The sequence below is a fragment of the Oncorhynchus keta genome, unplaced genomic scaffold (genome assembly GCF_023373465.1).
Source record: "Oncorhynchus keta strain PuntledgeMale-10-30-2019 unplaced genomic scaffold, Oket_V2 Un_contig_24056_pilon_pilon, whole genome shotgun sequence".
Taxonomy (NCBI): domain Eukaryota; kingdom Metazoa; phylum Chordata; class Actinopteri; order Salmoniformes; family Salmonidae; genus Oncorhynchus; species Oncorhynchus keta.
In genome coordinates, this window is record NW_026283701.1 from 1 (window position 1) to 26,722 (window position 26,722).

Below are 26,722 nucleotides of genomic sequence, written 5' to 3' on the forward strand. Positions count from 1 at the left end.
ACACACACACACGCACACATAACACACACATACACACACATATACACACACACACACACATCACACACACACACACACATACACACACACACACACACACACACACACACACACAAGACGTCCATCAGTTTGACAAATTGACTCAATAGCCTTCGTCTCCTCTCGGCATTCGCTTCTTGCCCTTTGAAATACAACACTGTTGATGGTTCAGTGGCAGCTTTCTTCAGGGGCTGAAAAAGAAAGAGAGAGATAGAGAGGCCCCATATCAGACGAATGACAGAGTGTAAGAGGAAGTTGGAGATGAGTGTGAAGAGTGTGTGTGTGTGTACATGTCTTTTGTGCGTGAGTGTGTGTGTGTGTGTGATGTGTGTGTGTGTACATGTCTTTGTGTGTGTGTGTGCATGTGTGTGCGTAATTGTGTGTGTGTGTGTGTGTGTGTGTGTGTGTGGTGTGTGTGTGTGTGTGTGTGTGTGTGTGTGTGTGTGTGTGTCGTATATGTGTGTGTGTGTGTATATATGTGTGTGTGTGTGTGTGTGTGTGCATATGTGTGTGTGTGTGTGTGTGTGTATGTATGTGTGTGTGTGTGTGTGTGTGTGTGTGTGTGTGTGTGTGTGTGTGTGTGTGTGTGTGTGTGTGTGTGTGTGTGTGTGTGTGTGTGTATATGTGTGTACTCGTGTGAAGCGGTAAGTGTGTGGCAAAGAAGTCACCACTGATGCAGAAACATGCTTGTCTTTTCTTCAGAAGCCAAATAAGTGGAGCTACACAGAGGAGAGAGAGGGGGGAGAAAGAGGAAGAGTAAAGGAGAGAGAGGGGGGAGAAAGAGAGTAAGAGTAAAGGAGAGAGAGGAGGAGAAAGAGAGGACGAGTAAAGGAGAGAGAGGGGGGAGAAAGAGAGGAAGAGTAAAGGAGAGAGAGGGGGGAGAAAGAGAGGAAGAGTAAAGGAGAGAGAGGGGGGAGAAAGAGAGGAAGAGTAAAGGAGAGAGAGGGGGGAGAAAGAGAGGAAGAGTAAAGGAGAGAGAGGGGGGAGAAAGAGAGGAAGAGTAAAGGAGAGAGAGGGGGAGAAAGAGGAAGAGTAAAGGAGAGAGAGGGGAAGAGTAAAGGAGAGAGAGGGGGAGAAAGAGAGGAAGAGTAAAGGAGAGAGAGGAGGGAGAAAGAGAGGAAGAGTAAAGGAGAAAGAGGGGGAGAAAGAGAGGAAGAGTAAAGGAGAGAGAGGAGGGAGAAAGAGAGGAAGAGTAAAGGAGAGAGAGGGGGAGAAAGAGAGGAAGAGTAAAGGAGAGAGAGGAGGGAGAAAGAGAGGAAGAGTAAAGGAGAGAGAGGGGGAGAAAGAGAGGAAGAGTAAAGGAGAGAGAGGGGGAGAAAGAGAGGAAGAGTAAAGGAGAGAGAGTAAAGGAGAGAGAGGAGGGAGAAAGAGAGGAAGAGTAAAGGAGAGAGAGGAGGGAGAAAGAGGAAGAGTAAAGGAGAGAGAGGAGGGAGAAAGAGGAAGAGTAAAGGAGAGGGGGGAGAAAGAGAGGAAGAGTAAAGGAGAGAGAGGGGGAGAAAGAGAGGAAGAGTAAAGGAGAGAGAGGAGGGAGAAAGAGAGGAAGAGTAAAGGAGAGAGAGGAGGGAGAAAGAGGAAGAGTAAAGGAGAGAGAGGAGGGAGAAAGAGGAAGAGTAAAGGAGAGGGGGGAGAAAGAGAGGAAGAGTAAAGGAGAGAGAGGGGGAGAAAGAGAGGAAGAGTAAAGGAGAAGGGGGAGAAAGAGAGGAAGAGTAAAGGAGAAGGGGGAGAAAGAGAGGAAGAGTAAAGGAGAGAGAGGGAGAGAAAGAGAGGGAGAGTAAAGGAGAGAGAGGGGGGAGAAAGAGGGGAAGAGTAAAGGAGAGAGAGGGGAGAAAGAGAGGAAGAGTAAAGAGAGAGAGGGGGAGAAAGAGAGGGATAGTAAGGGAGAGAGAGGGGAGAAAGAGAGGAAGAGTAAAGGAGAGAGAGGGGGAGAAAGAGAGGAAGAGTAAAAGAGAGACGAGGGGAGAAAGAGAGGAAGAGTAAAGGAGAGAGAGGGGGAGAAAGAGAGGAAGAGTAAAGGAGAGGGGGAGAAAGAGAGGAAGAGTAAAGGAGAGAGAGGAGGGAGAAAGAGAGGGAGAGTAAAGGAGAGAGAGAGGGGAGAAAGAGAGGAAGAGTAAAGGAGAGAGAGGGGAAGAAAGAGAGGAGAGAGAAAGGAGAGAGAGGAGGGAGAAAGAGAGGAAGAGTGAAGGAGAGAGAGGGGGAGAAAGAGAGGAAGAGTAAATGAGAGAGAGGGGAGAAAGAGATGAAGAGTAAATGAGAGAGAGGGGGAGAAAGAGAGGAAGAGTAAATGAGAGAGAGGGGAGAAAGAGAGGAAGAGTGAAGGAGAGAGAGAGGGGAGAAAGAGAGGAAGAGTAAATGAGAGAGGGGGAGAAAGAGATGAAGAGTAAAGGAGAGAGGGGGAGAAAGAGAGGAAGAGTAAAGGAGAGAGAGGGGAGAGAAAGAGAGGAAGAGTGAAGGAGAGAGAGGGGGAGAAAGAGAGGAAGAGTAAATGAGAGAGAGGAGAAAGAGATGAAGAAGTAAGAGGGAGAAGAGAGGAAGAGTAAAGGAGAGGAGAAAAGAGAAGGAAGAGTAAAGGAGAGAAGGGGGAGAAAAGAGGAAGAGTATAAAGGAGGGGAGAGAGGAAAGTAAATAAGAGAGAGGGGAGAAAGAGAGGAAGAGAAGGAGAGAGGGGGCAAGAGGAAAGTAAAGGAGAGGGGAGAAAGAGAGGAAGAGTAATGCAGCACAGGGGCAAAGAGGAAGAGTAAATAAGAGGGGGGAGAAAGAGAGGAAAGAGTAAAGGAAGGGGAGAGAGGAAGAGTAAATAAGAGAGGAGAAGGAGGAAGAGTAAAGGGAAGGGGATTACCAAAGGAAGTTTATTTTTTATTTCAGGGGATTTAAAGTGAGGAAGAGTTGAGGACAAGTTCTCAGAAGGACCAAGAGTAAATGAGAGAGAGGGAAAGAGATGAAAAGTAAAGGAGAGAGGAGAAAGAGGAAGAGTAAAGGAGAGAGAGGGGGAGAAAAGAGAGGAAGAGTAAAAGGAGAGAGAGGGGGGAGAAAGAGAGGAAAGAGTAAAGGAGAGAGGGGGGAGAGAGGAAGAGTAAATAAGAGAGAGGGGGGAGAAAGAGAGGAAGAGTAAAAGGAGAGAGGGGTGAAGAGAGGAAAAGAGAAATGAGAGAAGGGGGAGAAAGAGAGGAAGAGTAAAGGAGAGGGGGAGAAAGAAAAGGAAAGTAAAGAGAGAGAGGGAAGAATGAGAGGAAGAGTAAAGGAGACAGGGGGAGAGAGGAAGAGTAAAAGAGAGGGGAGAAAGAGAGGAAGAGTAAAAAGGAGAGAGAGGGGGAGAAAGAGAGGAAGAGTAAAAGGAGGGGAGAGAGGGAAAGAGTAAGGAGAGAGAGGGGGAGAAAGAGGAAGAGTAAAGGAGAGGGGAGAAAGAGAAAGAGTAAAGGAGAGAGAGGGGGGGAAAGAGAGGAAGAGTAAAGGAGAGAGAGGGGGGAAGAGAGGAAGAGTAAGAGAGGGGGAAAAAGAGCGGATTTAAAGGTAAAGAGGGGGGAAAGAGGAAGAGTAAAGGAGAGAGAGAGGGGGGAAGAGAGGAAGAGTAAAGGAGAGGGGGGAAAGAGAGAGGAAGAGTAAAGGAGAGAGAGGGAAAGAGGGAAGAGTAAAGGAGAGGGGGAGAAAGAGAGGAAGAGTAAAGGAGAGAGAGGGGGAAAGAGAGGAAGAGTAAAGGAGAGGGGGGAGAAAGAGAGGCAAGAGTAAAGGAGAGAGAGGGGGAGAAAGAGAGGAAGAGTAAAGGAGAGGGGGGGAAAGAGAGGAAGAGATGCAGCACACCTGCATGTTGACATGAAGACCACTAAGAGGGAAACAAGTTTTAAGTTTTAATGTCACATGCACAAGTACAGTGAAGGGAATACTAAGGGGATACTAAAGTAAGGGGATACTAAAGTGATGTAGGTAGGTATGTATAGGGGTAAGGGGATACTAAAGTGATGTAGGTAGGTATGTATAGGGGTAAGGGGATACTAAAGTGATGTAGGTAGGTATGTATAGGGGTAAGGGGATACTAAAGTGATGTAGGTAGGTATGTATAGGGGTAAGGGGACGAGGCATCAGGATATATGATAAACAGAGTAGCAGCAGCTTATATGGTAGTGGATGTGTAGAGTCAGTATAAATGTATGAGAGTATAAATGTATGAGAGTATAAATGTATGGTAGTGGATGTGTAGAGTCAGTATAAATGTATGGGAGTGGATGTGTAGAGTCAGTATAAATGTATGGGAGTGGATGTGTAGAGTCAGTATAAAATGGGAGTATGGTAGAGTGGATGTGGGAGTAGTAGAGTCAGTATAAATGTATGGGAGTGGATGTGTAGAGTCAGTATAAATGTATGGGAGTGGATGTGTAGAGTCAGTATAAATGTAGTGGGTAGAGTGATGTGTAGAGTCAGTATAAATGTATGGGAGTGGATGTGTAGAGTCAGTATAAATGTATGGGAGTGGATGTGTAGAGTCAGTATAAATGTATGGGAGTGGATGTGTAGAGTCAGTATAAATGTATGGGAGTGGATGTGTAGAGTCAGTATAAATGTATGGTAGTGGATGTGTGTCAGTATAAATGTATGGGAGTGGATGTAGAGTCAGTATAAATGTATGGGAGTGGATGTGTAGAGTCAGTATAAATGTATGGGAGTGGATGTGTAGAGTCAGTATAAATGTATGGGAGTGGATGTGTAGAGTCAGTATAAATGTATGGGAGTGGATGTGTAGAGTCAGTATAAATGTATGGGAGTGGATGTGTAGAGTCAGTATAAATGTATGGGAGTGGATGTGTAGAGTCAGTATAAATGTATGGGGAGTGGATGTGTAGAGTGTATAAATGATGTGTAGAGTCAGTATAAATGTATGGAGTGGATGTGTAGAGTCAGTATAAATGTATGGTAGTGGATGTGTAGAGATAAATGTATGGGAGTCAGTATAAATGTATGGGAGTGGATGTGTAGAGTCAGTATAAATGTATGGGAGTGGATGTGTAGAGTCAGTATAAATGTATGGGAGTGGATGTGTAGAGTCAGTATAAAATGTGGAGTGGGTGTGTAGAGTCAGTATAAATGTATGGGAGTGGGATGTGTAGAGTCAGTATAAATGTATGGGAGTGGATAAATGTAGAGTCAGTATAAATGTATGGGAGTGGATGTCAGTATAAATGTAGAGTGGATGTGTAGATAAATGTATGGGAGTGGATGTGTAGAGTCAGTATAAATGTATGGGAGTGGATGTGTAGAGTCAGTATAAATGTATGGGAGTGGATGTGTAATGTGTAGAGTCAGTATAAATGTATGGGAGTGTAGAGTGTATAAATGTATGGGAGTGGATGTGAGAGTCAGTATAAATGTATGGGAGTGGATGTGTAGAGTCAGTATAAATGTATGGGAGTGGATGTGTAGAGTCAGTATAAATGTATGGGAGTGGATGTGTAGAGTCAGTATAAATGTATGGGAGTGGATGTGTAGAGTCAGTATAAATGTATGGGAGTGGATGTGTAGAGTCAGTATAAATGTATGGGAGTGGATGTGTAGAGTCAGTATAAAATGTGGATGTGGGTATAAAATGTGGGATGTGTAGAGTCAGTATAAATGTATGGGAGTGGATGTGTAGAGTCAGTATAAATGTATGGGAGTGGATGTGTAGAGTCAGTATAAATGTATGGGAGTGGATGTGTAGAGTCAGTATAAATGTATGGGAGTGGATGTGTAGAGTCAGTATAAATGTATGGGAGTGGATGTGTAGAGTCAGTATAAATGTATAGTGGATGTGTAGAGTCAGTATAAATGTATGGATGTGTAGAGTCAGTATAAATGTATGGGAGTGGATGTGTAGAGTCAGTATAAATGTATGGTAGTGGATGTGTAGAGTCAGTATAAATGTATGGTAGTGGATGTGTAGAGTCAGTATAAATGTATGGTAGTGGATGTGTAGAGTCAGTATAAATGTATGGGAGTCAGTATAAATGTATGGGAGTGGATGTGAGTCAGTATAAATGTATGGGAGGGATGTGGATGTATAAATGTAGAGTCAGTATAAATGTATGGTAGTGGGTGTGTAGAGTCAGTATAAATGTATGGGAGTGGATGTGTAGAGTCAGTATAAATGTATGGTAGTGGATGTGTAGAGTCAGTATAAATGTATGGTAGTGGATGTGTAGAGTCAGTATAAATGTATGGGAGTGAATGTGTAGAGTCAGTATAAATGTATGGGAGTGGATGTGTAGAGTCAGTATAAATGTATGGGAGTCAATGTGTAGAGTCAGTATAAATGTATGGTAGTGGATGTGTAGAGTCAGTATAAATGTATGGGAGTGGATGTGTAGAGTCAGTATAAATGTATGGGAGTGGATGTGTAGTTATTCATTATAAATGTTTGGGAAGTGGATGTGTCAGAGTCAGTATAAATGTATGGTAGTGGATGTGTACAAGTCAGTATAAATGTATGGTGACCTTCCCAAGTGGACCCCCGCTCCTCCGCTCTCTCCACTGGCTTCCAGATGTGTAGAGTCAGTATAAATGTATGGGAGTGGATGTGAGAGTCAGTATAAATGATATACACCCAGTATAAAAGGGACTGCGTGGATGTACCACTGAGTGGAGTACAGTCAGTATAAATGTATGGGATGGTGGAACAAATGTATGGACAGTGGAGTCAATCAGTATAAACCTGAAACCCCACCTCTTTGGGAGTAGGATAGGATATGGGAGTAATGTAAAAGGTTTTAGATCAGTAGTAAATGTTTGGATGTCATAAGTGAATGATTTGTGTAGCTCTGGATAGTCAGTATAAATGTATAAAGGAGTGGATGTGTAGAGTCAGTATAAATGTATGGCCAGTGGATGTGTAGAGTCAGTATAAATGTATCAGCCCAGTCAAAAGGAGTGATCAATTCCAAGTTATTCATTCTAAGAGCCAGTCAGTCACCAAGTTATTCAATGTAGAGCCAGTGGTTATCATTCTAGAGCCAGTCAAGTCCAAGTTATTCATTCTAAGAGCCAGTCAATTGGGAGTTATTCATTCTAGAGCCAGTCAATAAATGTTCTGGCCAGTCAAGTTGTTATTCATTCTAAGAGCCAGTCAAGTCCAGTTAAATTATAAGGCCAGTGGAAGTCCAGAGTCAGTATAAATGTCAAGGGAGTGGATGTGTTATTCAGTCAGTATAAATGTATGGGAGTGGATGTGTAGAGTCAGTATAAATTCATTCTAAGAGCCAGTCAAGGATTCTAAGAGCCAGTCAAGCCCAAGTTATTCATTCTAAGAGCCAGTCAAGTCCAAGTTATTCATTCTAAGAGCCAGTCAAGTCCAAGTTATTCATTCTAAGAGCCAGTCAAGTCCAAGTTATTCATTCTAAGAGCCAGTCAAGTCCAAGTTATTCATTCTAAGAGCCAGTCAAGTCCAAGTTATTCATTCTAAGAGCCAGTCAAGTCCAAGTTATTCATTCTAAGAGCCAGTCAAGTCCAAGTTATTCATTCTAAGAGCCAGTCAAGTCCAAGTTATTCATACTAAGAGCCAGTCAAGTCCAAGTTATTTATTCTAAGAGCCAGTCAATTCCAAGTTATTCATTCAAAGAGTCAGTCAAGAGTCATTCTAAGAGTCAAGTCAAGTTATATAAATGATATCAGGGGTGGCAGCGTAGCCTAGTGGTTAGAGTGTTGGACTAGTGACTGGAAGGTTGTAAGTTCAAACCCCTGAGCTGACAAGGTACAAATCTGTTGTTCTGCCCCTGAACAGGCAGTTAACCCACTGTTCCTAGGCTATCATTGAAAATAAGAATTTGTTCTTAACTGACTTGCCTAGTTAAATAAAGGTAAAATAAATAAATAAAGTTGTACATTCTAAGAGCCAGTCAAGTTGAATTCAGTAATAAGATTTTTCAGGTCAAGTAAACAAAAATCTATACATGCAATGACTTGTTCAACTTACAAGTCTGTGTCTACTTATTGAGGCTACCAGACAACCCGTTTATTTTGTCTACAACACATTTTGATTATGTAATAATGAATTTGAACAACATATTCCAATGCAAGCTTCATAATTAAATGATCAATTTCAAGCTAATTGTACATACCAAAAGACCAGTAGGTCTATTGTTGCTTCATGCCCCGTTGCTGGTGAGCTTGCAAAGTAAACCGTTAATATTCTTGGTCACCAAACTATTTTTGAGCTGCATATTTATTAAATGCAAAGACAGGGTTGGGAAACCCTGGGATAAAATGACAGCATATCTTGCTTTGCTAGCTAAGGCTGACATCTAGTGGCGCAAAGAGTAATTGCATATGTTTAATAGCCCGTAATCAAACATTCAGAACTATGTTTACTCATGATGCTATTTATTTTGATGTAATTGAATCTTTATGAATCTATTCATAATCTCCTGTATAGTCACTTGCAGACAGTGTCTAATTTGCTCTCGGGACTAAAGGCACAATTATGATATTTTCCTAAAATGTCAGATACAATACGTTTGATAAGTACAGTAGCTAAAATATATATCAACATACAGGATGTAAAATGATATCCAGTTGCTTTGATATCACCTATTCAAACAACCGAATCATTTCCATGTGCACAGCCATACAGCGGCACTAGCCCTTGACCTTTCAGTTGCTTGGCTCTCATTGGCTGTCTCGCTGTCCCGGTCAGTATTCCATGCTATCTCATTGGTCATTGGGTTGACGCCCGTTCCAGACATTGGTTCCAGTTTGCCCCGTAGACCTCCGTTCCGCCAGAAAGAATAAGCACAACTAGAAGTCTGAGTAAAATGGACCCCCCTTTCAATACAACATAACGTACAGTGCAATAAATGATATGAGAACACACACAAAACAATTGTTGACCGTTTAGGCTTTGCACTGTCTCTTTATTTTGACCCGGAAGTACTTAGTTATTCTTTCCTGCTTCACAGTGGTACCTTGTAGCGCTTTGAAGGTGAAGCTCAATCGCCTATCTCACCGCTGCAGCCTACCGGCGAGGTACTGATAAAGAACGACTCTCTCCCCCTCTGTACCGGGACCCGTTATAATCATGTCTATATTCGCCGAAGTACCTCAAGCCCCTCCAGTGGCCGTTTTTAAACTGACTGCCGATTTCAGAGAGGACACTCACGCGCAGAAGGTGAATTTGGGAGTCGGAGGTAAGCGAGAGAAACTCCAACAAGCTATGCTAACTTACGTTTAGAATGTGCAACACAGACGGGTAAACTGCTTGGACCACTGGCACTAGTTTGAGTAGCATGACATTAGAATGCTTGCCAACTAACACGGCTTTGACCTTCCTCGTTAGCATGCAGGCTAACAGACTAGTCGAAGTTTGACAGGAAGTGCAACTAGACTGCCGCATATATCAGCCATAGTTTTCTGCTAATACAGGGGCATCTAGCGAGTATATATCATGAAAGCATTTATAAAACGCTGTTCATTCTGGAGTTTGACATTTGGTGGACACTGGAAAGCAATGTGACCTCATGATTGATTCTACGAGAACCCGTGCGGTCCATACAGAACAGATCAGGCAGTCCGCAATAGAAGTGTATTATAAACTGTTAACTTATCACCAGTCGTAGGGTGACACACCTTCCAAAAGGTCTAGGTCTGTGGTCATTCCTAAACATTGGAGATGAGGTCTGAATACCATTGCCATAGAATTAGGAATTGGATCTCTATAACCAGTGGGCTCTGTAGCTGGTGGAAAGAAAATGATTGCTGGATGCAGTACAGAACAGATAGTTATGCATGTGTTGGGTTTGGAATAGATCACACTGCCTCCACTACTAGGTTATATTGTCATCACTTCCATTCCATTCATCAGTCTTCCAATGCCAAGGCTGTAGGGAATACATGATTGTATCTTCTCACTCACTGTTTCAACCTGTTCCCCAAACCACGCTCTGTTAAATTCACAACGACAGACACAGACAGGTGAACAATGGTTCTGACTAGAGGGAGAACAGCAGGACTCATGGACTAGATTCTACACCGGGACCACTGTTTTTCTTGAGCCGATGGTCATTTGATGACAGCAAATTTACGGCAAGAAGCCCAAACAGATATAATATTTGACTAGAACATAATCACATATTTTCATATGATCACATGTTGTGAGTGGGAATACTTTGGAACAGATTTCCAAAATCATTTGGAGCCGCGGGCCAAATTCGGCCAGTTGGGGAACCTAGGAGTACAGCTATGAAGGGAAGTGACTTTTTCATAGCAGGTAAGGAGAATTTACTCAGCAGGGTGGGAAAATGTATGTGGCCGGTTACAAGACTTAGGTTAAGGTTAGGAAAAGGGATGGGGTTAGCTCAACCTGCTAGGAAAAGGGATGGGGTTAGCTCAACCTGCTAGGAAAAGGGATGGGGTTAGCTCAACCTGCTAGGGAAAAGGGATGGGGTTAGCTCAACCTGCTAGGGAAAAGGGATGGGGTTAGCTCAACCTGCTAGGAAAAGGGATGGGGTTAACTCAACCTGCTAGGGAAATGGATGGGGTTAGCTCAACCTGCTCAGGAAAAGGGATGGGGTTAACTCAACCTGCTAGGGAAAGGGATGGGGTTAGCTCAACCTGCTAGGGAAAAGGGATGGGGTTAGCTCAACCTGCTAGGGAAAGGGATGGGGTTAGCTCAACCTGCTAGGAAAAGGGATGGGGTTAGCTCAACCTGCTAGGGAAAGGGATGGGGTTAGCTCAACCTGCTAGGGAAAGGGATGGGGTTAGCTCAACCTGCTAGGGAAAGGGATGGGGTTAGCTCAACCTGCTAGGAAAAGGGATGGGGTTAGCTCAACCTGCTAGGGAAAGGGATGGGGTTAGCTCAACCTGCTAGGGAAAGGGATGGGGTTAGCTCAACCTGCTAGGGAAAGGGATGGGGTTAGCTCAACCTGCTAGGGAAAGGGATGGGGTTAGCTCAACCTGCTAGGGAAAGGGGATGGGGTTAGCTCAACCTGCTAGGGAAAGGGATGGGGTTAGCTCAACCTGCTAGGGAAATGGGATGGGGTTAGCTCAACCTGCTAGGGAAAAGGGATGGGGTTAGCTCAACCTGCTAGGGAAAAGGGATGGGGTTAGCTCAACCTGCTAGGGAAATGGATGGGGTTAGCTCAACCTGCTAGGGAAAAGGGATGGGGTTAGCTCAACCTGCTAGGGAAAAGGGATGGGGTTAGCTCAACCTGCTAGGGAAAAGGGATGGGGTTAGCTCAACCTGCTAGGGAAAGGGATGGGGTTAGCTCAACCTGCTAGGGAAAGGGATGGGGTTAGCTCAACCTGCTAGGGAAAAGGGATGGGGTTAGCTCAACCTGCTAGGAAAAGGGATGGGGTTAACTCAACCTGCTAGGGAAATGGATGGGGTTAGCTCAACCTGCTCAGGAAAAGGGATGGGGTTAACTCAACCTGCTAGGAAAATGGATGGGGTTAGCTCAACCTGCTAGGGAAAAGGGATGGGGTTAGCTCAACCTGCTAGGGAAAAGGGATGGGGTTAGCTCAACCTGCTAGGGAAAAGGGATGGGGTTAGCTCAACCTGCTAGGAAAAGGGATGGGGTTAGCTCAACCTGCTAGGGAAATGGATGGGGTTAGCTCAACCTGCTAGGGAAAAGGGATGGGGTTAGCTCAACCTGCTAGGGAAAAGGGATGGGGTTAGCTCAACCTGCTAGGGAAAGGGATGGGGTTAGCTCAACCTGCTAGGGAAAGGGATGGGGTTAGCTCAACCTGCTAGGGAAATGGATGGGGTTAGCTCAACCTGCTAGGGAAAGGGATGGGGTTAGCTCAACCTGCTAGGGAAATGGATGGGGTTAGCTCAACCTGCTAGGGAAATGGATGGGGTTAGCTCAACCTGCTAGGGAAAGGGATGGGGTTAGCTCAACCTGCTAGGGAAAAGGGATGGGGTTAGCTCAACCTGCTAGGGAAAAGGGATGGGGTTAGCTCAACCTGCTAGGGAAAAGGGATGGGGTTAGCTCAACCTGCTAGGGAAAAGGGATGGGGTTAGCTCAACCTGCTAGGGAAATGGATGGGGTTAGCTCAACCTGCTAGGGAAAAGGGATGGGGTTAGCTCAACCTGCTAGGGAAAGGGATGGGGTTAGCTCAACCTGCTAGGGAAAAGGGATGGGGTTACTCAACCTGCTAGGGAAAAGGGATGGGGTTAGCTCAACCTGCTAGGGAAATGGATGGGGTTAGCTCAACCTGCTAGGGAAAAGTCATTTGGTATTAGTTCAACCTGCTCTGGGTAGTAGCTACAGAACAACCAGAGAAAATGGGGTTCTAACCTGCTAGGCTACAGGACTGGGACTAGATGGGATGGGGTTGTTGTTGGCAGCAGAGACTATGCCTAGGGAAACAGGGTCTGTGAGGAACTGTTAGGGAAAACCAGGGGCTGGTGTTGTGACCTGCTAGGGATGAATCAGTATGGGGTAGCTCAACCTTAGAACTGCAGAAGGGCCTGGAAAATTAGCTTCAGCCAGCTAGCCTACATGTCTGTAGTTTCCCTTAGACTAGACCAGGGCCTGGTGTAGGCCAGCCAGCTAGGCTACATGTCTGTAGTTTCCCTTAGACTAGACCAGGGCCTGGTGTAGGCCAGCCAGCTAGGCTACATGTCTGTAGTTTCCCTTAGACTAGACCAGGGCCTGGTGTAGGCCAGCCAGCTAGGGTCTACATGTCTGTAGTTTCCCTTAGACTAGACCAGGGCCTGGTGTAGGCCAGCCAGCTAGCCTACATGTCTGTAGTTTCCCTTAGACTAGACCAGGGCCTGGTGTAGGCCAGCCAGCTAGGCTACATGTCTGTAGTTTCCCCTTAGACTAGACCAGGGCCTGGTGTAGGCCAGCCAGCTAGCCTACATGTCTGTAGTTTCCCTTAGACTAGACCAGGGCCTGGTGTAGGCCAGCCAGCTAGGCTACATGTCTGTAGTTTCCCTTAGACTAGACCAGGGCCTGGTGTAGGCCAGCCAGCTAGGCTACATGTCTGTAGTTTCCCCTTAGACTAGACCAGGGCCTGGTGTAGGCCAGCCAGCTAGGCTACATGTCTGTAGTTTCCCCTTAGACTAGACCAGGGCCTGGTGTAGGCCAGCCAGCTAGGCTACATGTCTGTAGTTTCCCCTTAGACTAGACCAGGGCCTGGTGTAGGCCAGCCAGCTAGTCTAGCTATTTGTTGTGAACTTTGGTAACTGAATATCAACGGCTGTAATTTGATCCTCTATGGTAGAGCACACTGGCCTGGACAGGAAAGGAGAGACATTGAAAGGCTTTCCTTAGAGAGGGAAATGAAGCTCCTCGGAAGTCACATTCACAGGATTGTGCCCACACACACACACACACACACACACACACACACACACTGCACGAAACGGACGTACAGCACTACACACACTGCTAGGGACACACGTTACACACACACTGCTACACAGGGAAATTAGCACACACGTACACACAGGGACACACACACACACACACACACACACACACACACACACACACACACACACACACACACACTTCTTCAGGCCAGGGTGACCTCCAGCAGAGCAGGGTGTGACAGCAGACTGCATGAAGTGAACATTCTGCTGCACTATGGCTGTGTTGCAGCCTGCTAGTGGTCATTATGAAAGGTTGTTTTGGTATCAACCATTAACATTTTTAAATAGGCTCATTATAACTAGGCTATTGTACTCTGTAATGCTTGTTTGTCTCACCAGCCTACAGTAAATGACTGCCTGGTGCCTGCTATTGGTCCTGCCCACGCAGGCAGGCTGACAGACATGTACAGTGTGTATTATAAAACATTTTTATTTAACTGGGCAAGTCAGTTCAGAACAAATTGTTATTTCCAATGACGGCCAAACCCAAACCCGGGTGACGCTGGGCCAGTTGTGTGCCGCTCTATGGTACTCCCAATCATGTCCCGTTTTGATACAGCTTGGAATCGAACCAGGGTCTGTAGTGACGCCTCTAGCACTGAGATGCAGTGCCTTAGGCCGCTGTGTCACTCTGGAGCCCTGTGTACAGATGGTGTACAGATGTTGTATAGATGACTGTCTACCGTGGGTCCTGCCTAGATAGTTAGATACAGTATATAATGTCTCCTCTCTCTCTCTCCTCAGCCTACCGTACAGATGACTGTCTACCGTGGGTCCTGCCTAGATAGTTAGATACAGTATATAATGTCTCCTCTCTCTCTCTCTCCTCAGCCTACCGTACAGATGACTGTCTACCGTGGGTCCTGCCTAGATAGTTAGATACAGTATATAATGTCTCCTCTCTCTCCTCAGCCTACCGTACAGATGACTGTCTACCGTGGGTCCTGTCTAGATAGTTAGATACAGTATATAATGTCTCCTCTCTCTCTCTCCTCAGCCTACCGTACAGATGACTGTCTACCGTGGGTCCTGCCTAGATAGTTAGATACAGTATATAATGTCTCCTCTCTCTCCTCAGCCTACCGTACAGATGACTGTCTACCGTGGGTCCTGTCTAGATAGTTAGATACAGTATATAATGTCTCCTCTCTCTCTCTCTCTCTCTCTCTCTCTCTCTCCTCAGCCTACCATACAGATGACTGTCTACCGTGGGTCCTGCCTAGATAGTTAGATACAGTATATAATGTCTCCTCTCTCTCTCTCTCTCTCCTCAGCCTACCGTACAGATGACTGTCTACCGTGGGTCCTGTCTAGATAGTTAGATACAGTATATAATGTCTCCTCTCTCTCTCCTCAGCCTACCGTACAGATGACTGTCTACCGTGGGTCCTGCCTAGATAGTTAGATACAGTATATAATGTCTCCTCTCTCTTCTCAGCCTACCGTACAGATGACTGTCTACCGTGGGTCCTGTCTAGATAGTTAGATACAGTATATAATGTCTCCTCTCTCTCTCTCTCCTCAGCCTACCGTACAGATGACTGTCTACCGTGGGTCCTGTCTAGATAGTTAGATACAGTATATAATGTTTCCCTCTCTAGACCTCTCTCTCTCTCCTCAGCCTACCGTACAGATGACTGTCTACCGTGGGTCCTGTCTAGATAGTTGGATACAGTATATAATGTCTCCTCTCTCTCTCTCTCTCTCTCTCCTCAGCCTACCGTACAGATGACTGTCTACCGTGGATCCTGTCTAGATAGTTAGATACAGTATATAATGTCTCCTCTCTCTCTCTCTCTCCTCAGCCTACCGTACAGATGACTGTCTACCGTGGGTCCTGTCTAGATAGTTAGATACAGTATATAATGTCTCCTCTCTCTCTCTCTCCTCAGCCTACCGTACAGATGACTGTCTACCGTGGGTCCTGTCTAGATAGTTAGATACAGTATATAATGTCTCCTCTCTCTCTCCTCAGCCTACCGTACAGATGACTGTCTACCGTGGGTCCTGCCTAGATAGTTAGATACAGTATATAATGTCTCCTCTCTCTCCTCAGCCTCCCGTACAGATGACTGTCTACCGTGGGTCCTGTCTAGATAGTTAGATACAGTATATAATGTCTCCTCTCTCTCCTCAGCCTACCGTACAGATGACTGTCTACCGTGGGTCCTGTCTAGATAGTTAGATACAGTATATAATGTCTCCTCTCTCTCTCTCCTCAGCCTACCATACAGATGACTGTCTACCGTGGGTCCTGTCTAGATAGTTAGATACAGTATATAATGTCTCCTCTCTCTCTCCTCAGCCTACCGTACAGATGACTGTCTACCATGGGTCCTGTCTAGATAGTTAGATACAGTATATAATGTCTCCTCTCTCTCTCTCTCCTCAGCCTACCGTACAGATGACTGTCTACCGTGGGTCCTGTCTAGATAGTTAGATACAGTATATAATGTCTCCTCTCTCTCTCCTCAGCCTACCGTACAGATGACTGTCTACCGTGGGTCCTGCCTAGATAGTTAGATACAGTATATAATGTCTCCTCTCTCTCCTCAGCCTACCGTACAGATGACTGTCTACCGTGGGTCCTGCCTAGATAGTTAGATACAGTATATAATGTCTCCTCTCTCTCCTCAGCCTACCGTACAGATGACTGTCTACCGTGGGTCCTGCCTAGATAGTTAGATACAGTATATAATGTCTCCTCTCTCTCCTCAGCCTCCCGTACAGATGACTGTCTACCGTGGGTCCTGCCTAGATAGTTAGATACAGTATATAATGTCTCCTCTCTCTCCTCAGCCTACCGTACAGATGACTGTCTACCGTGGGTCCTGTCTAGATAGTTAGATACAGTATATAATGTCTCCTCTCTCTCCTCAGCCTACCGTACAGATGACTGTCTACCGTGGGTCCTGTCTAGATAGTTAGATACAGTATATAATGTCTCCTCTCTCTCTCCTCAGCCTACCATACAGATGACTGTCTACCGTGGGTCCTGTCTAGATAGTTAGATACAGTATATAATGTCTCCTCTCTCTCTCTCCTCAGCCTACCGTACAGATGACTGTCTACCGTGGGTCCTGTCTAGATAGTTAGATACCGTATATAATGTCTCTCTCTCTCTCTCCTCAGCCTACCGTACAGATGACTGTCTACCGTGGGTCCTGTCTAGATAGTTAGATACAGTATATAATGTCTCCTCTCTCTCTCTCTCTCTCTCTCCTCAGCCTACCGTACAGATGACTGTCTACCGTGGGTCCTGTCTAGATAGTTAGATACAGTATATAATGTCTCCTCTCTCTCTCTCTCTCCTCAGCCTACCGTACAGATGACTGTCTACCGTGGGTCCTGTCTAGATAGTTAGATACAGTATATAATGTCTCCTCTCTCTCTCTCTCTCTCTCTCCTCAGCCTACCATACAGATGACTGTCTACCGTGGGTCCTGTCTAGATAGTTGGATACCGTATATAATGTCTCCTCTCTCTCTCTCTCTCTCTCTCTCCTCAGCCTACCATACAGATGACTGTCTACCGTGGGTCCTGTCTAGATAGTTAGATACAGTATATAATGTCTCCTCTCTCTCCTCAGCCTACCGTACAGATGACTGTCTACCGTGGGTCCTGTCTAGATAGTTAGATACAGTATATAATGTCTCCTCTCTCTCTCCTCAGCCTACCGTACAGATGACTGTCTACCGTGGGTCCTGCCCGTAGTGAAGAAGGTAGAGCAGATGATAGTGGAGGACAACAGTCTGAACCACGAGTATCTTCCCATCCTGGGTCTCCCTGAGCTCCGCTCTGCTGCCTCCAAGGTGGCCCTGGGAGATGACAGCCCCGCCATCAAGGACGGGAGGGTAGGTAGGAGGGAGGGACACATGTATATACATAGACACATACCAGAGTTGGGCAGAATTGAATTGAGAATGCCTCATAAATTCCCATAGAATTATTGAATTGAAGTTGTTAGGAGAATACAGAATTACAATTTTTACTTAAAGGAAATAGAATTGAGTGAAATTGTATTAATTTCAAATGGCTCTTCTATTCTACATTGGGTCTAGTCTGTACAAGTATATATCTTGTGCCTGAAACATCAAACATGTTGTTATATACATGCATATAAAACAATCCATTTTCAGGACAAAATCTTGAAATGCATGATGAAAGAAAACAAAACCTGTATGTGAATATTCAAAGTTATTGTATTTAATCACTTACATTTAGTTAAATATGGGGGAAATACTACATTTCCCAGCATTAGTTCAACACTCAAGTTGAACCTGAGGCCTTCAAAAAGAAGCCAATGAAATGGTTGGTGGAAATATAATGGGCTCTTCTAAGCACTACGTGTTATGCACGTGAGTGAGGACCCAAAAGCGGTTTAACAGATAGTCTTTTAATGTCAAATCACAGGGAAGACATAGATCCTCTTCAGATGTATAAAAATGGCAAAATAGACAACCCGCAGAGAGGGCGACAAAAGAATAATAAAGTCCCTCTGAATATTACAGAAGAGTCCCCTTCTTAGCAGCCGAGGATAATAGCTGGGTGAGCGGCGACAGACTGCTGGTCTCTCTGGGTAGGCGCGGGTCGTAGAGGACAGAGGTACCTGATCACATGTAGCATCAGAAGAACAGGTAGATTCCGACAGGACAAGGGTGAAGCAAACAAGACTATAGTTTGGTTCTGGCATGAGAAACTCAAACGAGAATCTGACAAAGACAGAAGCAGGAACAGAGAGAGAAATAGAGACCTAATCAGAGGGAAAAAGGGAACAGGTGGGAAAAGGGTGAACGAGGTAGTTAGAGAAGATGAGGAACAGCTGGGGGATGGAAAGGAAGAGAAGGTAACCTAATACGACCAGCAGAGGGAGACTGAGTGAAGAGAAAGAACAGGAACAAGACATAATATGACAATACATGACACTACGGTTAAAAGAGTTGATGAACATTGTTTCCAGGGAAATGTGATGTATTATTTGGTATCTGGAAGTGTGACCTGTCAGATTCAATATAACTCGTTCCATGACTCAGTTGAATCTCTTGGAATTGCACTGAATTAAATTCTACTTCCTGTAACTCAAATTCTACATCGTGGGGTGGAAGTCAACATAAACACACACACATCCTGGGGATGAGTAGTAGGACTGGGAAACACACACACATCCTGGGGGATGAGTAGTAGGACTGGGAAACACACACACACATCCTGGGGGATGAGTAGTAGGACTGGGAAAACACACACACATCCTGGGGGATGAGTAGTAGGACTGGGAACACACACACACATCCTGGGGGATGAGTAGTAGGACTGGGAAACACACACACATCCTGGGGGATGAGTAGTAGGACTGGGAAACACACACACACATCCTGGGGATGAGTAGTAGGACTGGGAAACACACACACACATCCTGGGGGATGAGTAGTAGGACTGGGAAACACACACACATCCTGGGGATGAGTAGTAGGACTGGGAAACACACACACACATCCTGGGGGATGAGTAGGACTGGGAACACACACACACATCCTGGGGGTAGTAGGACTGGGAAAACACACACACATCCTGGGGGATGAGTAGTAGGACTGGGAAACACACACACACATCCTGGGGGATGAGTAGTAGGACTGGGAAACACACACACACATCCTGGGGGATGAGTAGTAGGACTGGGAAACACACACACACATCCTGGGGGATGAGTAGTAGGACTGGGAAAACACACACACATCTGGGGGATGAGTAGTAGGACTGGGAAACACACACACACATCCTGGGGGATGAGTAGTAGGACTGGGAAACACACACACATCCTGGGGGATGAGTAGTAGGACTGGGAAACACACACACATCCTGGGGGATGAGTAGTAGGACTGGGAAAACACACACACATCCTGGGGGATGAGTAGTAGGACTGGGAAAACACACACACATCCTGGGGGATGAGTAGTAGGACTGGGAAAACACACACACACATCCTGGGGGATGAGTAGTAGGACTGGGAAAACACACACACATCCTGGGGGATGAGTAGTAGGACTGGGATCCTGGGGGATTTGGGAACACACACACACATCCTGGGGGATGAGTAGTAGGACTGGGAAACACACACACACATCCTGGGGATTCCAGGTGGGAGCGGTCCAGGCATCCTGGGGGATGAGTAGTAGGACTGGGAAACACACACACACATCCTGGGGCTGAGTAGTAGGACTGGGCACCACACAACACGGGGACGAGTAGTAGGACTCACACACACACATCCTGGGGATGAGTAGTGGGCAGGGAAACACACACAACATCCTTTACATGGAATTGATTTAGCCAGGGAGTCCTGGGGTGAGTAATAAGGACTGCTTTAGACAACAAGATCCTGGGGGATGAGTAGTAGGACTGTTTAACAACAAGATAACCTGGGGGATGAGGACTGCTTTAGACAACAAGACACATCCTGGGGGATGAGTAGTAAGGACTGTTTAGACAACAAGATAACCTGGGTAGAGCCAATAAGGACTGTTTAGACAACAAGATCTTCTGCCTTGGGCCAAATGGACTTCTCTTTAGACAACAAGATAACCGTCCAGGCATTGGGAGGACCGGTGCGTTGAGGATCAACAAGTTCCTAGGCGCTGGTAGAGCCAATACACGGACTGTTTAGTCTCCGCGCCAAGATCAGTGGGCAGGGCTACAAAACTCATTTACATGGAAAGATTTAGGGCCAATAAGGACTGTTTAGACGACAAGTTAACCGTAGAGCCAATAAGGACTGTTTAGACAACAAGATAACCGTAGAGCCAATAAGGACTGTTTAGACAACAAGATAACCGTAGAGCCAATAAGGACTGTTTAGACAACAAGATAACCGTAGAGCCAATAAGGACTGTTTAGACAACAAGATAACCGTAGAGCCAATAAGGACTGTTTAGACAACAAGATAACCGTAGAGCCAATAAGGACTGTTTAGACAACAAGATAACCGTAGAGCCAATAAGGACTGTTTAGACAACAAGATAACCGTAGAGCCAATAAGGACTGTTTAGACAACAAGATAACCGTAGAGCCAATAAGGACTGTTTAGACAACAAGATAACCGTAGAGCCAATAAGGACTGTTTAGACAACAAGATAACCGTAGAGCCAATAAGGACTGTTTAGACAACAAGATAACCGTAGAGCCAATAAGGACTGTTTAGACAACAAGATAACCGTAGAGCCAATAAGGACTGTTTAGACAACAAGATAACCGTAGAGCCAATAAGGACTGTTTAGACAACAAGATAACCGTAGAGCCAATAAGGACTGTTTAGACAACAAGATAACCGTAGAGCCAATAAGGACTGTTTAGACAACAAGATAACCGTAGAGCCAATAAGGACTGTTTAGACAACAAGATAACCGTAGAGCCAATAAGGACTGTTTAGACAACAAGATAACCGTAGAGCCAATAAGGACTGTTTAGACAACAAGATAACCGTAGAGCCAATAAGGACTGTTTAGACAACAAGATAACCGTAGAGCCAATAAGGACTGTTTAGACAACAAGATAACCGTAGAGCCAATAAGGACTGTTTAGACAACAAGATAACCGTAGAGCCAATAAGGACTGTTTAGACAACAAGATAACCGTAGAGCCAATAAGGACTGTTTAGACAACAAGATAACCGTAGAGCCAATAAGGACTGTTTAGACAACAAGATAACCGTAGAGCCAATAAGGACTGTTTAGACAACAAGATAACCGTAGAGCCAATAAGGACTGTTTAGACAACAAGATAACCGTAGAGCCAATAAGGACTGTTTAGACAACAAGATAACCGTAGAGCCAATAAGGACTGTTTAGACAACAAGATAACCGTAGGGCCAATAAGGACTGTTTAGACGACAAGTTAACCGTAGAGCCAATAAGGACTGTTTAGACGACAAGATAACCGTAGAGCCAATAAGGACTGTTTAGACGACAAGATAACCGTAGAGCCAATAAGGACTGTTTAGACAACAAGATAACCGTAGAGCCAATAAGGACTGTTTAGACAACAAGATAACCGTAGAGCCAATAAGGACTGTTTAGACAACAAGATAACCGTAGAGCCAATAAGGACTGCTTAGACAACAAGATAACCGTAGAGCCAATAAGGACTGTTTAGACAACAAGATAACCGTAGGGCCAATAAGGACTGTTTAGACGACAAGTTAACCGTAGAGCCAATAAGGACGGTTTAGACGACAAGATAACTGAGACACAGCAGCAGACACACAGCCCAATCAACATATTCTACTTCTATTGAGTCCATCATCCCCTTAAGAGCACAAACATACTGAACAAATACCTTCTTCTCCACCACCTCACCATCTTCTTCTTCTCCTTCTTTCTCCTTCTGCTTCTCTCGCCCTATAGAGAACCACAATGCAGTGTTTTCTGATGCTGGGTTTAAAGACATCCGCCCCTACCACTACTGGGACGGAGAAAAGAAAGGCCTGGACGTGACCGGTATAATGGATGACCTGGAGGTGAGAGGGGGATGGAGGGAGGGAGGGAGGGGTAGGGATGGATGGAGGGAGGGGGGTAGGGGGATGGGGGTAGGGAGGGATGGAGGGAGGGAGGGGTAGGGATGGATGGAGGGAGGGGTAGGGATGGAGGGAGGGAGGGAGGGTAGGGATGGAGGGAGGGGGGAGGGATGGCGGGAGGGGTAGGGATGGAGGGAGGGAGGGGTATGGATGGAGGGAGGGATGGATGGAGGGAGGGAGGGGGTAGGGATGGAGGGAGGGTAGGGAGGGAGGGTAGGGATGGAGGGATGGAGGGAGGGAGGGATGGAGGGAGGGGTAGGGAGGGATGGAGGGAGGGAGGGGGAGGGATGGAGGGAGGGAGGGGTAGGGATGGAGGGAGGGGATGGAGGGATGGAGGGGATGGAGGGATGGAGGGAGGGAGGGGGAGGGATGGAGGGAGAGGGAGGGATGAGTAGGGAGGGGAGGGATGAGTAGGGAGGGAGGGGAGGGAGGGAGGGATGGAGGGAGGGGTAGGGATGGATGAGTAGGGAGGGGAGGGATGGAGGGGGAGGGGATGGAGGGAGGGGAGGGATGGAGGGAGGGTAGGGATGGAGGGAGGGGTAGGGATGGATGAGTAGGGAGGGAGGGAGGGATGTATGGAGGGAGGGGCAGGGATGGAGGGAGGGGTAGGGATGGATGGGTAGGGAGGGGGAGGGAGGGAGGGATGTATGGAGGGAGGGGCAGGGATGGAGGGAGGGGATGGAGGGATGGAGGGAGGGGAGGGGGATGAGTAGGGGGAGGGTTTGGAGGGAGGGAGGGAGGGATGTATGGAGGGAGGGGCAGGGATGGATGGAGGGGTAGGGATGGGATAGGGAGGGAGGGATGGAGGGATGTATGGGGAGGGGCAGGGATGGAGGGAGGGGTAGGGATGGAGTAGGGAGGGGAGGGATGGAGGGAGGGGGGATGATGGGGGGAGGATGTATGGAGGGAGGGATGTATGGAGGGATGGAGGGAGGGGATGGATGGATGGATGGAGGGTAGGGATGGATGGAGGGAGGGATGGATGGAGGTAGGGATGGAGGGTTGGAGGGAGGGATAAGGTTGGAGGGAGGGGCAGAGGGAGGGAGGGGATGGAGGGAGGGGTAGGGATGGATGAGTAGGGAGGGGGGGAGGGCAGGGATGTATGGATGGAGGGAGGGATGTATGGAGGGGTAGGGATGAGGGATGGATGGAGGGAGGGGTAGGGATGGATGGAGGGAGGGAGGGATGGAGGGAGGGGCAGGGATGGAGGGAGGGGTAGGGATGGATGGAGGGGTAGGGATGGATGGAGGGAGGATGTATGGAGGAGGGATAGGGATGGATGGAGGGAGGGGGGGGAGGGATGGAGGAGGAGGGAAGGGATGGATGGAGGGGAGGGAGGGATGGATGGATGGAGAGGGAGGGGAGGGGTAGGGATGGATGGATGGAGGGAGGGGTAGGGATGGATGAGTAGGGAGGGGGAGGGAGGGAGGGATGTATGGAGGGAGGGGCAGGGATGGAGGGAGGGATGTATGGAGGGTTGAGTAGGGATGGATGGAGGGAGGGGAGGGGTAGGGTTGGAGGGACTTGAGTTAGAGCGACATCATGCACGATTTAGTCTACAACAAGCTATAGATGATCGTCTTTCGTTAATATTTCAGTTTTGTTTTCAGTTGTGTATCAAAACAACCAGTAATCTGAACAACTGATAACACCCTGCAAACTGTTTTGTTTTCAGTTGTGTATCAAAACAACCAGTAATCTGAACAACTGATAACACCCTGCAAACTGTTTTGTTTTCAGTTGTGTATCAAAACAACCAGTAATCTGAACAACTGATAACACCCTGCAAACTGTTTTGTTTTCAGTTGTGTATCAAAACAACCAGTAATCTGAACAACTGATAACACCCTGCAAACTGTTTTGCCATCAGCCCCATTTCACACTAACTTGACGACTCAAAATCATTTTCATGAGATTACTTGAACGCAGACATTCTTTCAAATGCACATCCCTAATCCTGTCCTTGATAATTGATGTGGGTGTGTGTTATTTTGTCAGAACGCTCCAGAACATTCTATCTTTGTGCTCCATGCCTGTGCCCACAACCCCACGGGGACAGACCCCACACCTGACGAATGGAAGACGATCTCTGAGGTCATGAAGGTGAGACAGGGGAGACAGCAGGAGTGTATTCACTAGGAACCAAACGGAACCAAACGGGTAGGGACCTACCTGAGTCTGTTCAATACAAACTCTAGTTTTCAATGCAAAACGTTTTCCATTTGGATGAAATTGTTTCTGTTCTGTGACGACAGTCTGAGACTAATGAATAATCCCCAGGAGAACAGACGTCTCATAATCCCAACCATTATCAATCAGGCTCATTTATATTTGGGGTTAACGTTTTGTTTTTCCTTTCTTCCCTCTCAATTCAATTCTCTCTCTGTGTCCCTTCTCCTCCCTCCTCTCTCTGTGTCCCTTCTCCTCCCTCCTCTCTCTGTGTCCCTTCTCCCTCCCTCCTCTCTCTGTGTCCCTTCTCCCTCCCTCCTCTCTCTGTGTCCCTTCTCCCTCCCTCCTCTCTCTGTGTCCCTTCTCCCTCCCTCCTCTCTCTGTGTCCCTTCTCCTCCCTCCTCTCTCTGTGTCCCTTCTCCCTCCCTCCTCTCTCTGTGTCCCTTCTCCCTCCCTCCTCTCTCTGTGTCCCTTCTCCCTCCCTCCTCTCTCTGTGTCCCTTCTCCTCCCTCCTCTCTCTGTGTCCCTTCTCCCTCCCTCCTCTCTCTGTGTCCCTTCTCCCTCCCTCCTCTCTCTGTGTCCCTTCTCCCTCCCTCCTCTCTCTGTGTCCCTTCTCCCTCCCTCCTCTCTCTGTGTCCCTTCTCCCTCCCTCCTCTCTCTGTGTCCCTTCTCCTCCCTCCTCTCTCTGTGTCCCTTCTCCCTCCCTCCTCTCTCTGTGTCCCTTCTCCCTCCCTCCTCTCTCTGTGTCTCCTCCCTCCTCTCTCTGTGTCCCTTCTCCCTCCCTCCTCTCTCTGTGTCCCTTCTCCCTCCCTCCTCTCTCTGTGTCCCTTCTCCCTGCCTCCTCTCTCTGTGTCCCTTCTCCCTCCCTCCTCTCTCTGTGTTCATTATCCTCCCTCCTCTCTCTCTGTGTCCCTTCTCCTCCCTCCTCTCTCTGTGTTCATTCTCCCTGCCTCTCTCTCTGTGGCCCTTCTCCTCCCTCCTCTCTCTGTGCCCTTCTCCTCCCTCCTCTCTCTGTGGCCCTTCTCCCTCCCTCCTCTCTGTGTCCCTTCTCCCTCCCTCCTCTCTCTGTGTCCCTTCTCCTCCCTCCTCTCTCTGTGTTCATTCTCCTGCCTCCTCTCTCTGTGTCCCTTCTCCCTCCCTCCTCCTCTCTGTGTCCCTTCTCCCTCCCTCCTCTCTCTGTGTCCCTTCTCCCTCCCTCCTCTCTCTGGTCCTTCTCCCTGCCTCCTCTCTCTCTGTGTCCCTTCTCCCTTCTCCCTCCTCTCTCTCTCTGTGTCCCTTCTCCTCCCTCCCTCTCTCTGTGTCCCTTCTCCCTCCCTCCTCTCTCTCTGTGTCCCTTCTCCCTCCCTCCTCTCTCTCTGTGTCCCTTCTCCCTCCCTCCTCTCTCTCTGTGTCCCTTCTCCCTCCCTCCTCTCTCTGTGTCCCTTCTCCCTCCCTCCTCTCTCTCTGTGTCCCTTCTCCCTCCCTCCTCTCTCTCTGTCCCTTCTCCCTCCCTCCTCTCTCTCTGGTCCCTTCTCCCTCCCTCCTCTCTCTCTGTGTCCTTCTCCCTCCCTCCTCTCTCTCTGTGTCCCTTCTCCCTCCCTCCTCTCTCTCTGTGTCCCTTCTCCTCCCTCCTCTCTCTCTGTGTCCCTTCTCCCTCCCTCCTCTCTCTGTCCCTTCTCCCTCCCTCCTCTCTCTCTGTGTCCCTTCTCCCTCCCTCCTCTCTCTCTCTGTGTCCCTTCTCCCTCCCTCCTCTCTCTCTCTGTGTCCCTTCTCCCTCCCTCCTCTCTCTCTCTGTGTCCCTTCTCCCTCCCTCCTCTCTCTCTCTGTGTCCCTTCTCCCTCCCTCCTCTCTCTCTCTGTGTCCCCTCCCTCCCTCCTCTCTCTCTGTGTCCCTTCTCCCTCCCTCCTCCTCTCTCTGTGTCCCTTCTCCCTCCCTCCTCTCTCTCTCTGTGTCCCTTCTCCCTCCCTCCTCTCTCTCTCTGTGTCCCTTCTCCCTCCCTCCTCTCTCTCTGTGTCCCTTCTCCCTCCCTCCTCTCTCTCTCTGTGTCCCTTCTCCCTCCCTCCTCTCTCTCTCTGTGTCCCTTCTCCCTCCCTCCTCTGTGTTCATTATCCTCCCTCCTCTCTCTCTGTGTCCCTCTCCCTCCCTCCTCTCTCTGTGTTCATTCTCCCTGCCTCTCTCTCTGTGGCCCTTCTCCTCCCTCCTCTCTCTGTGGTCCCTTCTCCTCCCTCCTCTCTCTGTGGTCCCTTCTCCCTCCCTCCTCTCTCTGTGGCCCTTCTCCTCTCCTCCTCTCTCTGTGTTCATTCTCCTGCCTCCTCTCTCTGTGTCCCTTCTCCCTCCCTCCTCTCTCTGTGTCCCTTCTCCCTCCCTCCTCTCTCTGTGTCCCTTCTCCCTCCCTCCTCTCTCTGTGTCCCTTCTCCCTCCCTCCTCTCTCTGTGTCCCTTCTCCCTCCCTCCTCTCTCTCCCTTCTCCTCCCTCCTCTCTCTGTGTCCCTTCTCCTCCCTCCTCTCTCTGTGTCCCTTCTCCCTCCCTCCTCTCTCTGTGTGTCCCTTCTCCTCCCTCCTCTCTCTCTCTGTGTCCCTTCTCCCTCCCTCCTCTCTTGTGTCCTTCTCCCTCCCTCCTCTCTCTGTGTCCCTTCT

The 26,722-nt window shown here is 47.6% G+C and overlaps 1 long non-coding RNA gene and 1 pseudogene across 2 annotated transcripts; one reads left to right on the forward strand and one right to left on the reverse strand.

Annotated features, from left to right (window-relative positions):
• The first annotated feature begins 9,031 nt into the window (after positions 1-9,031).
• LOC127921943 (aspartate aminotransferase, cytoplasmic-like) overlaps positions 9,032-26,722 on the forward strand; it is a 28,767-nt pseudogene continuing 11,076 nt past the window's right edge.
• Positions 10,446-12,034, reverse strand: LOC127921945 (uncharacterized). Of its 2 annotated transcripts, none has more exons than XR_008110063.1 (5): positions 11,892-12,034; positions 11,799-11,860; positions 11,359-11,421; positions 11,107-11,201; positions 10,446-10,574 (listed from the first exon to the last, which is right to left on the reverse strand). It is a non-coding gene; the product is annotated as an uncharacterized LOC127921945 (long non-coding RNA). The 2 variants fall into 2 exon arrangements; XR_008110064.1 differs by having other exon boundaries at positions 11,924-12,016.